Here is a 14031-nt window from a genome sequence, read left to right as displayed (position 1 = left end):
TCTCTGATTTAGCTCTGGGGCTTCGTCTCCAGATGGCAGAGCTGTTATCAACTTTTGCTTCTGGGGCAATCTTGCCTTTGCATCATCATAATCTCCCTCTCTCTCTCTCTTTTTTTTTGTAATGGGCAAATTTATATATACAAGATAAATATGCAAAGGGACAAATTACCCAACTAGAAATCGTGCTTGCATAGCTGTAGTTTTCCCACATTTTGACTATGCTTTGTGCTTGAGTCAAACGCCAGGTTAAAAATGAAAGCCACCTGCTGAATATAGTGTCTCATGGAAGGCCACACAGCACACACAGCCCTCAACTTTTCTCCTCCCCCAGTTTATCCATATAACCTACAAGTATGTATTGCACTGTTCTCCCAAGCTTGTATATTCTTTTTAAGATAATTTTTAAAGAGAATGTTCCAAACATGATGAAACATTCTGGCTATATGAATCCAAGTAGTGAACAAACAAAGGAAAGCTTTAAAGTAGTGTTGAGAAACTTAGAGTTATAATTTTAAAAGAGACAAGTGAACAGGGGATAGCCAAGAAACAAAGGAGCCCACATTGCATTCCACCAGAGACAGCACTGAAAATAAAAGCAAAGAGAGATGATCACATCCCAGTTATCATGTGTGCTAAGTGGGACTGGGAAGTGTTTGCCAAGGATTGGAGCTGCAGACTCCAGTGCTCAGAGCAGCAGGATGGGCACTTGGTGTCTGGATGCCTTTGGAGTTGCACATACACAGCTTCTTTATGAAAGGAAGAAACTGGAAGACAGCAAAGGTAGGGTTCTATTTTAAGCCAGAGTAAAAGAAAGAAATGCAGACAATGAGCCACAACCTTCTACGTCGGGGGGTCACCACATCGCAGCCTGAGAATGACATTGTCCCTTCTTACTACCTCTTCTCCAGGGACTCAGAAGCTACAGAATTTGACCACAGCAAGCACATTTAAATGTTTTGTCTATTATTACAATATTATTTATTTATAGAGAACAAAAAATGGCAGTAGCATTTATGTATGTGTTTATTTACTTTTGTTATTACAGTTCAGTAAATTTTTTATGAGACTATACAGGTTTGGAGTGTTTTCTCCAATCCCAGCTTTCCTGTATGTCGTGTTCTTTTTATCATGCACAATTCCATCGCTTGGTGGTTTTAGAACCACATACAGCATGAAGGATGAAATTTTTTCATACTGATCACTGCTTACTCCTCTGTGTTTGGCTCACTTTTTCTTTTTCTTTGTCTTTTCTCCCTCCTTTTTCTCCTTCATTCCTTTTTTTTTTTTGACTTTTGGCTTTTGGAGATTTCCCTCACTTTCTTGTTATCCCAGCAAGGCATTTAAAGTCATGTTGGTTGTAATTTATGTAGGATTCAGTTTTTAGCAGCGGGACCTTGCAGGATATTCAATCTACTACACTCCCAGAAGTGAAAGTCTCCACCTTTCCTCTTGCATAAATTTGTGGACGTTTCTCGTCCGTTGATGGTCTCTTCTGATTCTCTTCATTGTCATTGACTTTGTCCCTTTTCATTCCTTCAGTTTCATCTTAATGTGGTCTCTGGAGGGAGAAGAGATAAATGTATGTGTGTTCACACATTACTGGGAACCACAAACCAGAACTGGTTTTTTCAAACTTCAGATTTAAATATGCTCCACTTTGTTCATTAAAGGTTTTAATTGTGCACAAAAAAAACACATTAAAAATAAAATGTCAAACTGAGCTCTAAGAAAAATATCAGTTAATGAATTGCAAAGTAATGAAAACAAAATTTAACATTTCAGAAAGTAATTTTCAGATTTTCAAAGCTTTTTTTTTTTTTCAAAAGTAAGTCTAATTTGTTGTATGTAGGGGCCATTGTCTACATATTTATTTATTTTTATTTGTTTAAATCAATGATGTCAGAAGGTGACACTTTAACTATCTTGAGATTATCTTTAGGGTTTTATAACATCAATTACTCTTCTTCACTGGGGATATGGGTTACTCACATGGCCATGGCTACAAAGCCTTCTTAAAAATAAGTTAGAAGTTCCCCTTTTCTGATTTCAGTGTCCGATGAGTCCATGTTCTGAGCAGTATACTTCTCATTTGATAATAATACCTATGCATTCATTTGAGATGGACATTCAGAAATCCTCTTTCAAATATATCTGCAAAAATAAGATTTCCCACTAGCAGTATTTGTGTAATTTGGCGCTGTAGAAAAATAGTGGTTAAAGGAATCTCCAGAATAACTAAACTAGCTTGTTTCTGCAACATACCTTGGCAGTAATAGTTGTTACTGTTTTAGCCCCCCAATGCCAAAGATCTTTTTTTCACAGTGGCCCAAATTATTTTCATAGTGACAGCTCTCCTACAGAAATCGAGAGAAGCTATAAATCAATGGCATATTCTTCCTCTTCAGAATCTAAAGGCTTTGTCATATTATTCAAGCCCAAACCTAGTAACAGAAAAGGACTAATGCCTATGCTTAACTACTAAGTCCCTCTCTCTCTTTCTTTGTCCTACACAAACACGCATACACACCCACAAAGATTGAAACTTTGAATTTGGGCTGCAGTGTCACAAGGATGAGGTACATGGTTGGAGTCATTTCATCAATCCATGCTCCGCTAAGGACTTTAGGCTATTCTTGCCACTAAAATCTTTAAGATGTCTATTTCTGCCTCTTTCCCACCTGGTTTCTTCAGTCTTCTTTTCAGTCATGTGATCTTCCTTCCCTTATATTCTGTTTCTTTCTAACCTACCTAGTTATCTTCTATTCTTTGCTAACAAACTATGCTAATATCATTCACTTTATGACACAAACTGATTGAGGGACACAGGCCACCAAACAGTGATATTGTAAGTGATGTCAGTTACATCAGTCACATCTGCTTAGCTCTATAAGCTGGAATTGTATTAAATAGTACGAAAAACACACGTTATCACCGTTAGTGTTCAGAACCATAAAAGAAATGATCTGATACAGCAAAATCAAATATTGCTCCACTTTGATTTTATTTTCACAACTGGAACAGGAATCAGATTCTGCACAATAAACTTATCAGAAACAGAAAGAACAACAACTGGTCAAGCCGTGAATTCCCCTCGTCCAGCCTAACCAGAGTAGAGGGCCTCCCCTCATTTGATTCAATAATTTCTACTTTCCTATGGTTTCCATTACCTCTTTAAATTTTAAAATACTTCTGACACATTTAGACATAAGTGAAATAATATAATAAAATCAATGCATGGCCGGGTGCGGTGGCTCACACCTGTAATCCCAGCACTTTGGGAGGCTGAGGCAGGTGGATCACCTGAGGTCAGGAGTTCGAGACCAGCCTGACCAACATGGTGAAACCCCATCTCTACTAAAAATACAAAACTAGCAGGGCATGGTGGCACATGCCTGTAATTCCAGCTACTTGGGAGGCTGAGGTAGGAGAATCACTTGAATCTGGGAGGCGGAGGTTGCAGTGAGCTGTGATCGTGCCACTGCACGCCAGCCTGGGCAACAAGAGCAAAACTCCATCTCAAAAAAAAAAAAGATATATATACATATATATAGCTATATATGTATATATAGAGAGAGATACATACGTATATATCTCTATATATACACACGCATACATATACACACACACACACACTACACGGAACTGAGTTCAGGAGCTGTAATAGAACCATGAAAAATAGTGGTTTAAAAAAGTTAATTTTTTTGGCCATTAACAAGAAGTTTGGAGGTAGGCAGTGCACAGCCAATGTGGTATCTCAGAGCTATCTCTGGGACCAGGCTGCTGCTTCTCACTGCATCTCCAATGTTAGCATCACCCTAGGCAGTTTCCATCCCTATGATCTAAAGAAGGCTGTGCTACTGTCGGACAGGAAGGGGGCCTTCTCCATACAAAAAAAAAACATTGTAGTTGTTGTTTTAGTGTATCAGGAAGCATATCCAAGGGACTTTGCCTACATCTCTTTGGCCAGAACTATGTGATATGGCCCCTCTAGACTCCAAGGAACTTTGGAAAAGTGACTTTACCAATCTCATCAAAATTGGGGTTTTGTTAACAAAAAAGAGAGAGTGGATATTGGGCAAACAACTCATGAATGTCTGCTGTCGCCTACTACTAGGGTTTAATAGATGTTAACTTTTTGCAAATTTGCTTGAGAACCTTTTCTTTTTTTTTTTGAAATAGGGTCTCACTATGTTGGCCAGGCTAGTCTCAAACTCCTAGGCTCAAGTGATACTCCCTCCTTAGCCTTCTGAGTAGCTGGGAATAAATTATAGGCATGTACTACAATGCCCAGCACAGTTGTTTTCTTTTAAAGACATGAAACATTACAAAGAAAGCTAAAGGTGTATCTTCATCTCTTTTTCCTCTCTTCCACCTCAGAGGTAACCATTAACCTGAAGCTGGTGTGCGTGACTCCCAGATATATTTTTATACTTTGAGTACATATAAAAATTTGATTTCTGATAATGTCAGGCTAGGTAAATCAAGCCCACCCTCATGATAAATATGCCTAAATCCTACCTAAACTACACATGCACAAATATACTTTTTTCTAAACTATATTTAAAATCTTATCAAAGTGTTACAGAACTGACAAGGTCATAAAGAGCTAGCAGGCCAGAATTTAAGGAACGGTAGAAACTAGAGAGGCTAGCTGAACACTAGCTGCACTCAGCCCTGAGGCAACCCAGACTGCAGTGTCCTGGGGTTGGGTTAGGGGCAGATTTACTTCTGGTTTACCTTACCCTGGGGGTGTGGTCTTCCAGGACCAGCTTGATGTGTAAGAGGGCCTCCTATTAGATTCCTAGTCTCCGGTTGGGCCCTGGGCCATTCTTTCTTTTTTTCCCTTATGAAAACTGAAGTCAAGTTTGCCTATATCAACAAAAGCCCTCAGGGCAAAAGCAGTTTCAATGCTCTGATGTCCTACTGGCACAGATGGGCTATCCGTAAAGGCAAGGACAGTTAACACTAGAGAGGCTATTAACATTCAGAATTTCTCAGAATGTTTCTCCTTGACCTTATGATTTTCTTCCTTATACATTTGAATTTTTTTTTCTCTAGTATCTTACCTCATTGATTTTTTTTGAAATCGATATAGTTATTTAAAGTCATGGATTTCTTTTCTATAAGTACTACTTTATTTACATTCCTACAGTTTTAATATATGGTGTTTTATTACGATTTATTTATAAAACATTTCTAGTTTGTTGACCCCAAAATTATGCATAAATATATGTATTTTTGTAAACATATTTATTGAAATATATGATACATTCAGAATAGTACATAATCATAGAAGAATAGCTGCATAGGCTGAGATGGGTGGATCACGAGGTCAAGAGATTGAGACCATCCTGGCCAACATGGTGAAACCCCATCTCTACTAAAAATACAAAAATTAGCTGGGTGTGGTGGCATGCGCCTGTAGTCCCAGCTACTCAGGAGGCTGAGGCAGGAGAATTGCTTGAGCCCGGGAGGCGGAGGTTGCCGTGAGCTGAGATGAGATCGTACCGCTGCACTCCAGTCTGGCAATAGAGCGAGACTCTATCTAAAAAAAAAAAAAAAAAAGAACAGCTGTATAAATATTCACAAAATAAACATATCCATGTAGACCCCATCCAAATCAGGAAATAAACAAAAATCTGACAATCTTTGTCTTTTGTTTAGTTCATTTACATTTAAAGTAATTTTGATATATATAGATTTGAGTTAATCATGCTATTTTCCATTTGTCCTTTGTACTTATTCCTCCTTGATTTCTTTGGAAATAAATTTTTTTATATTTCCTTCCTATATTAACTTTTTAGTTATACAACCTTGCATTATTCTTTTAGAAAATACAATAGACATCCTTGACTTGTTATAGTCTAGCTTATTAACAGTTTTACCACTTCCCAAGCAATGCAAGAAACTTAGAATGATTTAACTACATTTACCTCCCTCTTGACCTTTGTGATATTGTTTCCATATATTTTACTTCTACGTATGTATAAACTCCACAAGACTGTGCTTTAAATAGTCAGTGTTATTTTCTACTTATCCACATATTTACTCTTTCTGTTGCTTTTCATTTCTTCTTATAGTCCCATGCTTCTACCTAGGATCTTTAACTTATCAATTATAGCTATTTATTAATTAATTAATTTATTTATTTAATTATTAATTTATTGTGATGGAGTGTCGCTCTGTTGCCCAGGCTGGAGTGCAGTGGTGCAATCTTGGTTCACTGCAACCTCCGCCTCCCAGGTTCAAGTGATTCTCCTGCCTCAGCCTCCCGGGTAGCTGGGATTATAGGAATGCACCACCTTGCTCGGCTAATTTTTGTATTTTTAGTAGAGACGGGGTTTCACCATGTTGGTCAGGCTGGTCTCACACTCCTGACCTCAGGTGATCCACCCACCTTGCCCTCCCAAAGTGCTGGGATTACAGGCATGTAACGCACTGTGCCTGGCCCAATTATAGCTGTTTTAAAGTTTTTCCATCCTAATGCCAATATTTTTATTACCTATGGGTTTGCCTCTATCGTTTCTTTTTCCTCTGGGTTATTGGCCTACTAATGTTTTGTTGTATGTCACTGTAGACATTTTTGAAAAGTTTAAAAAGTTTCCAGAATGTTATGTTTTAACGTAAGGAGTCCCTTCTTCCTCTCTTAGGCAGATAAGGCAAGGGGCTAATCACCTGAATCAAGCTATGCTTTGCACTGGTCAGGGCTGGGTTGAAGTTTTTCTAAGACTGGCTCCATACCCCCAAGCTTTTGATTGAGAGCCTGATGGGTTTCTGCCTTTTCATCCCTGAAAACCTGCAGGAGATTCAGCTCCATCGCTCCTAAAAAATCTGGTAAATATATTAAGAAAGAGGCTGGCTGTGTTTTTGAGGCAGGCCCACTCTCCAGGGTCTTGTGTGGACTTTGTCTTGTGTGGACTGGGAGACTAATGGAGTTTTCACTCCACTTTTGGAAGCCCTTGGCCTAGCTCCTTGGCTTTCTGTGGGTTATGCAGGACTCAGTAAATGTTTCATGGGGAAAACCAGCCACGTGTTTGGGGCTTGGGCATCTAGTGTCACATGATTGCCCAAATCCAGTAGATTTCCTCTGCATGGGCCAAGCCCAATCCTCAGTCTGCGCACAGAACTGGCAAAAAAAAAAAAGAGGAGAAAGCTGCTGGCAATTTTCAGCTCATTCAACAGGGCTTTTAAAAAAGTCTTTCCTCCTGAAAATCAGAATAATCTAGTCATCATTGCTTCCATTACTTGCTAATACCTTAAAATACGATTTTGTAATTTACCCGGGTTTTCTAGCTGTTGAAGTGAGAACATGGGACTGCCATTATCTACTGTATTCTGCCCAGGAGCAAAAGTTGACTACCCTAACAATTTAAAATATAAAACATGTATAGTAAAAACATCTATAATTAGTCAATATCACTACTCTTGACTACTATAAAAACTTTACAGGAGTAAAATTAACATTAAAGAATGTAGGAATGGCAAATATACAAGCAGCCACTACCCCTAGGACTGAGGCAGGTACACAACTGGAAAAGGGCCTTCTCCCAGGGTGAGAGTCAGATTTTACTGAAGGGGTGTGGTTGACGCCCCCTGCATGGTGGAGAAATCTGCTTAGGCCCCACAGTCTGGGGCTGATAGACAGGCAAACTTGCTGCTAGAACGCTGGCAAGACTGCTAGCAGCCACCTATTGGACTGCCAGTGATGAACTTTCTTGAACCCACTCACTGTGTTGCAGTGGAAGTCACTGGGAAGCCACCTGCTGGGGTGCCCGTAGAACTTGCTGGAAGCTGTGCTACTGCTAGGTAACTGGCTCCTCACCTGCATACTGCCCCCTGGCTGCCACAGCAGCTGGAAGAGTAAAGCAACAGAACCAGAAAGAGAAGCCCCTTCCTCCTGCTGGTCCTTCCAGGGCTGTCTACTGTCAAGGACTATCATTGCAACAGCTGGGGTCCAGCTCTACATCCCAAAGGAGGGCACAGAAGAGTGGATTAAGAGCCAAGAGGAATACATTGATAATTGGCACAGATTTTCTTTTGCTCGCCCTTGCTACTTGCACCCCATCCTTCCTTTGTTTATAGTTTGATTTCTGAAGTACATCCTTTGGCAATTATTTTAGCAAGGGTCACTGAATAAATTTTCTCAGCTTTGTCCATCCCAAATTGTCTTTATTTTACCCTCCTCCTTGAATAATAGCTTAGCTGGGTATTAAATTCTACACTGACTGGTTATTTTCCTAAGTACTACAAAAATATTATTTCATGTCTTCTGATCTTTGTGGCTCTTATTAAGATTTTTGCTCTTAGTTTAATTATTTATAGGCAATCTGTCTCTTGTTGCTTTAAAGATTTTCTGTTTTTTTTTTTTTTTTTTTTTTTCTGGTCTAGAGTCTCCTACCAATGTTCCAGGTTTTTATCTTATTTGGGAGTGTGTGTTTCTTCCATCAGTGGAGTCATTTTCAGGAAATCTCTATCAATTCTGGAAAAATCTCTCCCATTAACTTTCCAAATATTGCCTTCCTAATTCACTCTGTTTTGTCCTTCTGGAACTCCTATTATCTGCATTTTGATGCTTTTTATTCTTTTCTCTATGTATTTTATAGATATTTTTGTCTAACTTTCCGTGCTGAATTCTGTGCAGATTACTCAGTTCTTCTTGTCCACTATTTTCTCTACAGCTATGTTTAATCAGCTATTGAGCTCTTTCTTTGAAGGGTTTTCACTTTTAAAAGTTTTATTTGTTTATTTTTCAAATCTGCCTGTTCTTGTCAAGTCTCTCCTTTTTCTACTAATTTAAAAATTTTCTTTTAAGCATATTTATAATCTTTTCTTTTGGATTGCGTTATTATCAGAAGTTACTTTAGTTCTAAGCCCATTCTAAATTCTTTATTCTGAGTACTTTAGTTCTAAGCCTATTCTAAATTCTTTATTCTAAGTACTTTAGTTCTAAGCCCATTTAGTTCTAAGCCTGGTTCTAAATTCATTATTGTATTTTACTGTATATTTGACAATACTTAAGGGTTGTTTCCTTGTGAGTTTTTAAATTTTGGATTAGATGTATATTCAGTATTTTGCTTTTTGGAGAATGCCATGCCACCTTGGTTAAGGAAATAACCCTTCATAATGTTTTTGTGTTTACTCATGCTAGGTAATATAGATTTGTATCTTTAATAGCATAGGCCAGAGATTTTTGATGTCTCAGTGGTATCGGTCTGGGTCTAATCAGGAGACAGAAAGCACACATAATCATTTAAATTAGTTAGTTTACTATAAGGCATTATTAAGCTATGTTAACAGAGTAACTAAAAAGATGTAAAGGGAATGCTACATTGAGACTCTAGGGCTGAGAGAGAATACCCAAGGAAGGGCACATTTGGACAGGATGGGGCCTCCTCGAGGCTGGAGTTCAAAACTCATTGGCAAAGATGTGGCTGCAGCTCACAGGAAGGAGAGGAGTTTACTGCGGCCCATCCACAGTTGCTGGGCAAACAGGAAACAATCTTCTGGGTATAGCCACACCAAGGGGTAAAGTCTGGAGCACGGGGAAGTCTGTGTCAGGAGGACCATGGAAAGGTGGTCACAGGACTGGCTGGAACGGTGAGGTCACCGAGGGACCATGCAGAGCATCACTGGATGTCCCTCTTCACCCACCCTGCTGACCAACCATGCAGCAGGAGCAATAAAAAGCCAAACCCCTCACACAGAAACCAGGAAGAGAAGCCCTTTTCCTCCTGCAGTGTCCCTCCAGCGCCCTCTGCTGACAAGTATAGTATGATCCTTACTGTGAAGGAGAAAGGCTTACAGTGTTCAGACTATGATCCCAGACTAGGTATTACAAGTTCAAAGCTGAGAGGCAATAAATTAATAAATGCCTCAACTTATCTATCCATCTGGATTGGTATATTTTCTTCAGAATGTGAGCAAAGACACCCTTGATCTGTGTGCCAGTAAATAGATTATTTTTAGTCCACCTTTCTCTGCAGGTGCCACCCTTTAAGAGTTCAGGTTTTAAGCAGTGGCCCTATTCCCACTCTCTACCTCATGCGGACACAAGGACTTCTTTCCTGTTCCCACATGGGCATTAAAGCCCACGGCCCTAGGAAACTGATGTCAATATTTTCTCATCCAATTTGGCAGCTGCTCATCACTTACTACTTTTCTTTTATGTTCTCTTTTCATTTTCATCACTTGGGAATTTCCCTTTCTTGGTTGTGAAATAAGCTGTGCATTAAAAACAAAGTGACACACATTATACCTAGCATTTCTAAGAGGTCTTAGAGGGAAGAGTTCAGTCTCCATTCCTCTGGCAGCTTAACAGTACCTGTTCTAGTTCTCTTTTGCAAGTTTCTGGGCCAGATATCTTTTTCTTTTTCTTTCTTTCTTTTTTTTTTTTTTCCAGAAAAGGTCTGTCTGGCTCTATCACCCAGGCTGGAGTGCAGTGGCACGATCTCAGCTCACTGCAACCTCTGCCTCCTGGCCTCAAGCAATCCTCCCACCTCAGCCTCTTGAGTAGCTGGACTACGGGCATGCACCACCATGCCCAGCTCATTTTTGTTTTTTTTATGGGGACAGGGTTTTGCTATGTTGCCCAGGCTGTTATTGAAACTTGTGAGCTCAAGCAATCCACCTGCCTCAGCCTCCTAAAGTGCTGGGATTACAGGTGTGAGCCACCGCGCCAAGCCTTGGGCCAGAAAACTTCTTGAGACATATGCTAGAAGATTTAAAATGTAAATAAAATAACCCTCACTGCAAGTTGCATTATTTTATTTTAGCATATCATCAGACCACGGCTGCTAGTTTACGTGATTAATGAGCTAGACCATCTCAAGCTTGGTGGAGTGGCTTGTACGGTGCTTGTCACCTGTGACTTTCATATGTGCGTTTTAAAAACACTGCAGAGATGAATTTGTGGCAGCAAGAAGGGATTTTAATTTCCACCTGAGGGCTCTGCATACTTTGGTGGGTGTGTAACCAATTTCCATTTCATTAGTTATGTAAGATGTGACTTAATAACTGGATCCGATCCACATTTCTGATTTACTTCAGCAATGTATTAGCAAACATATAGATTATGCTATGCATTGGCCTTTCCCTTAGTTTAATTTTGGAGGTTGGTGTATTGTTTTACTATAGAAACTTGTGCTCTAGAAATGTAAGGAGACTTTCCTCTGAGCTTCTGACACATTTTGCATACATCTAGACTATAGTGCCTATTAATTGCAATGTAATTTTTGTTTACTTGCTGACATTCCCTTCAAATTAGATCTTTGAGGATGAGAGCTTTTTATCTGCCCCAGGGCCTCACACAGCTGCAGAAAGGAGATGATAATTAAATAATTTCTGAGTAAAACACATTTTGCCTAGGATCACACAGCTAGAAGTAACTCAGCATAACTTGTGTGTGCACCCACTATACTCCAGTACTTTAACTGCAGCAAAAGGCATGTGAGGGAATTATAGCTGGGTAGGTAAGCAGATTCCAGATCTTTGAATATTTTGTATACCATACTTGGATTTTTGAGTTCTCTTAAGGCCATGGGGAACCATTCAGGAGTTTCCATGTGAAGGGTGAGATGATGAGAAATGCATCTGGAAAGATCAGTTTGTTGGTTTTATATAACCGTATAAATGACTCTTAAGAAATATTGGTGGAATGAGAATGAATACAAGAATGAATCAGGAGGTGTACCTTGGCTCTCCACAGTATACTTTGATTCTATTGTCTGAGACAGAGTGCTAGCTGGGAGGTGTTTTGGACTGAACTGTGGCCCCTTCAAATTCATATGTTGAACTCCTAGCCCGGGACCTCAGCACGTGACAGCATTCGGAGATACCAAAGAAGTAATTAAGTCAACATGAGACCATTAGAGTGGGCCCTAATCCAATCTGACAGGTGTCCTCATAAGAAGAAAAGATTAGGACACAGAGACACCAGGGGTGAGCATGCATAGAGGGAGGAGCCTGTGAAGAGGCAGCAAGAGGGTGGCCATTCATGGCAAAGCAGAGTGGCCTCAGAGGAAACCAACCCTGCTGGCACCTTGATCTTGGACTTCCAGCTTCCAGAACTGTGAATGAAGAAACTTCTGTTTTTGCCACCCAGTCTGCAATATTTTGTTATGGCAACCTTAGCAAACTAATAGAGATGGCTTTATAGGCTGGTCCAGTGTGGCCATCCCTACCTACTTTGGAGTAAAAGCTGTAGGAGTGATGGTGAAGAGCTTTTCCCACTGGAGGACTCAAGAGAGTTGGTAAAATGCAGTAGGAGGAGTTTCCATTAGGCATAAAAATACTTCCTCAGGTGTAGAAGATGAAGTATTAGGATGTCTGCCTCAGACCTTCCCAGGTTTAAGGAGAAGGTTGATCAGATTTTGGTAGATTCCTGCCTGAAGGTAGAGGAATCCATAAAGTGGCACCATGAGATATTTTCTAGCCTTCTGGATTTTTATGAATTACTTCAATTATTTATTTAGCATTTATTAAACATTCAAATGTACTCTGCATTGGGGCAAATAACCAGGTCTTATTCTTGAGGGTAATTAAGTAACCCAATTAATTAATTAGTTAATTCCTACTAGTTAGACACAGACCTTGCCCTCTGCAATGTAACAGTTTAGTGAAGAAAGACACGAGAACAGATAATTACAAAAAAGCACAATCAGGGCTATAATAGAGACATTATGATTGAGCTGTAGGAACACGGCGTACCTGGGGAGTAAGAAAAGGCTTCCTACGGAGGTGATTTTAAACAGGGTCTTAAAGTGTGTGTAGGAGCTCATCAGGCTAATAAAGGCACCAGGGGAGGAAGAGCATTCTAGACCATGGGAAAACTCTGGGCAAAAGCTCAGAGACAGGAGAAGGCATAGGGCTTTTGGGGATCAGTGAGAACTGCAGTGGGACAAGGCACATAAGATGGGAGCAGAGAGCCATGAGCAATGCCACTGGGAAAGTAGGCTTCTGCCAGGTGGTGGAGGACCTGGGATTCCACGCTCATGCCTTTGACACTAATTTTCTAGGCAACGGCAATTGGGTGGGTGAACGAGATCACTGTAGCCACTGTGGAGGGATCCAGCTCTCCAGTTGTTCGTCCTTGCTACCCCATTGGCTAGTTCTAATGTGACCACGTGTTTGGCCTTTTGGCTGCGTTGCCTACGGCCTCGATTCTCTGGGTTTCTCCCCTTTTTCTAAGTTTGTCTCTGAGTAGAGTGAGAGGGATGTAGTAGGAGAGAAGGTCAGACTGGTGGGAGGGGACAATAATGTAGGCCTAGATGACCACTGTGAAAATTTGGCTTTTTCTCTGAGTGACAACAGAGCCTTTGGACAGCTTTGGGCAAGGAGTAGAAAGATTAGTCCTAGGTTCTAAAATGATCATTCTGGATGCTCAGTGGAGAAGAGACTGTGGACAGCTAAGCGTTGAAGCAGGAGTTTCACAGATGCCAGAATGGTGGTGTTCCTTCGAGGAGGGGTAAAGACATTTTTGGTTGCATGAAGGAGAGTTGCATGGCCTTAGGTGAGAACACCAGGGGAGGGGGTGGTAAGGGGAACTGAAGTAAGGAAGCAAAGGCACACGTCGGGGTTGGGAAGCCCATGGACACTGATGAAGGTAGACAGTTCTTCTTTTCTTTGCTACCCAGTGTTGAATTCTCTCCCTATTTGGGAGGGAAGAGAGTCTGTCGTTGTGTGTTACAAGGCAGAGCTGCCACCTCCTTTAAAGAAGCTCTTGGCAGAGGATGTCAGAAAGAATGGGCTAAGGCCCTAGGCTCAGCCAAATGGAAGTCCACACCCAGAACCCTCCACCTCACTGGAATAATCCACAGAAGATATTCCATCAGCTGAAAAATTCTTCACTGATGACTGCAACAAGGTGAGGCTCTTGCCATCAGCAATGATACCAGAGGTGGTATCTCCAACAGAGGCCCCTTGCTGGTGGCCGGGCTTCCTCTCTCTCATCCTGCCCCCTGCAAGACTGCATGTCCTGGCTTTCCCTGTCAGTTCTGTTGCTTGCAACCAACAACCCTGCAGATCCAGTGGTGA

This window comes from Nomascus leucogenys, chromosome 6 (genome assembly GCF_006542625.1).
Source record: "Nomascus leucogenys isolate Asia chromosome 6, Asia_NLE_v1, whole genome shotgun sequence".
NCBI classification, from domain to species: domain Eukaryota; kingdom Metazoa; phylum Chordata; class Mammalia; order Primates; family Hylobatidae; genus Nomascus; species Nomascus leucogenys.
The sequence above is the reverse complement of the archived record's forward strand: the minus strand, read 5'-3'. Positions refer to the sequence as shown.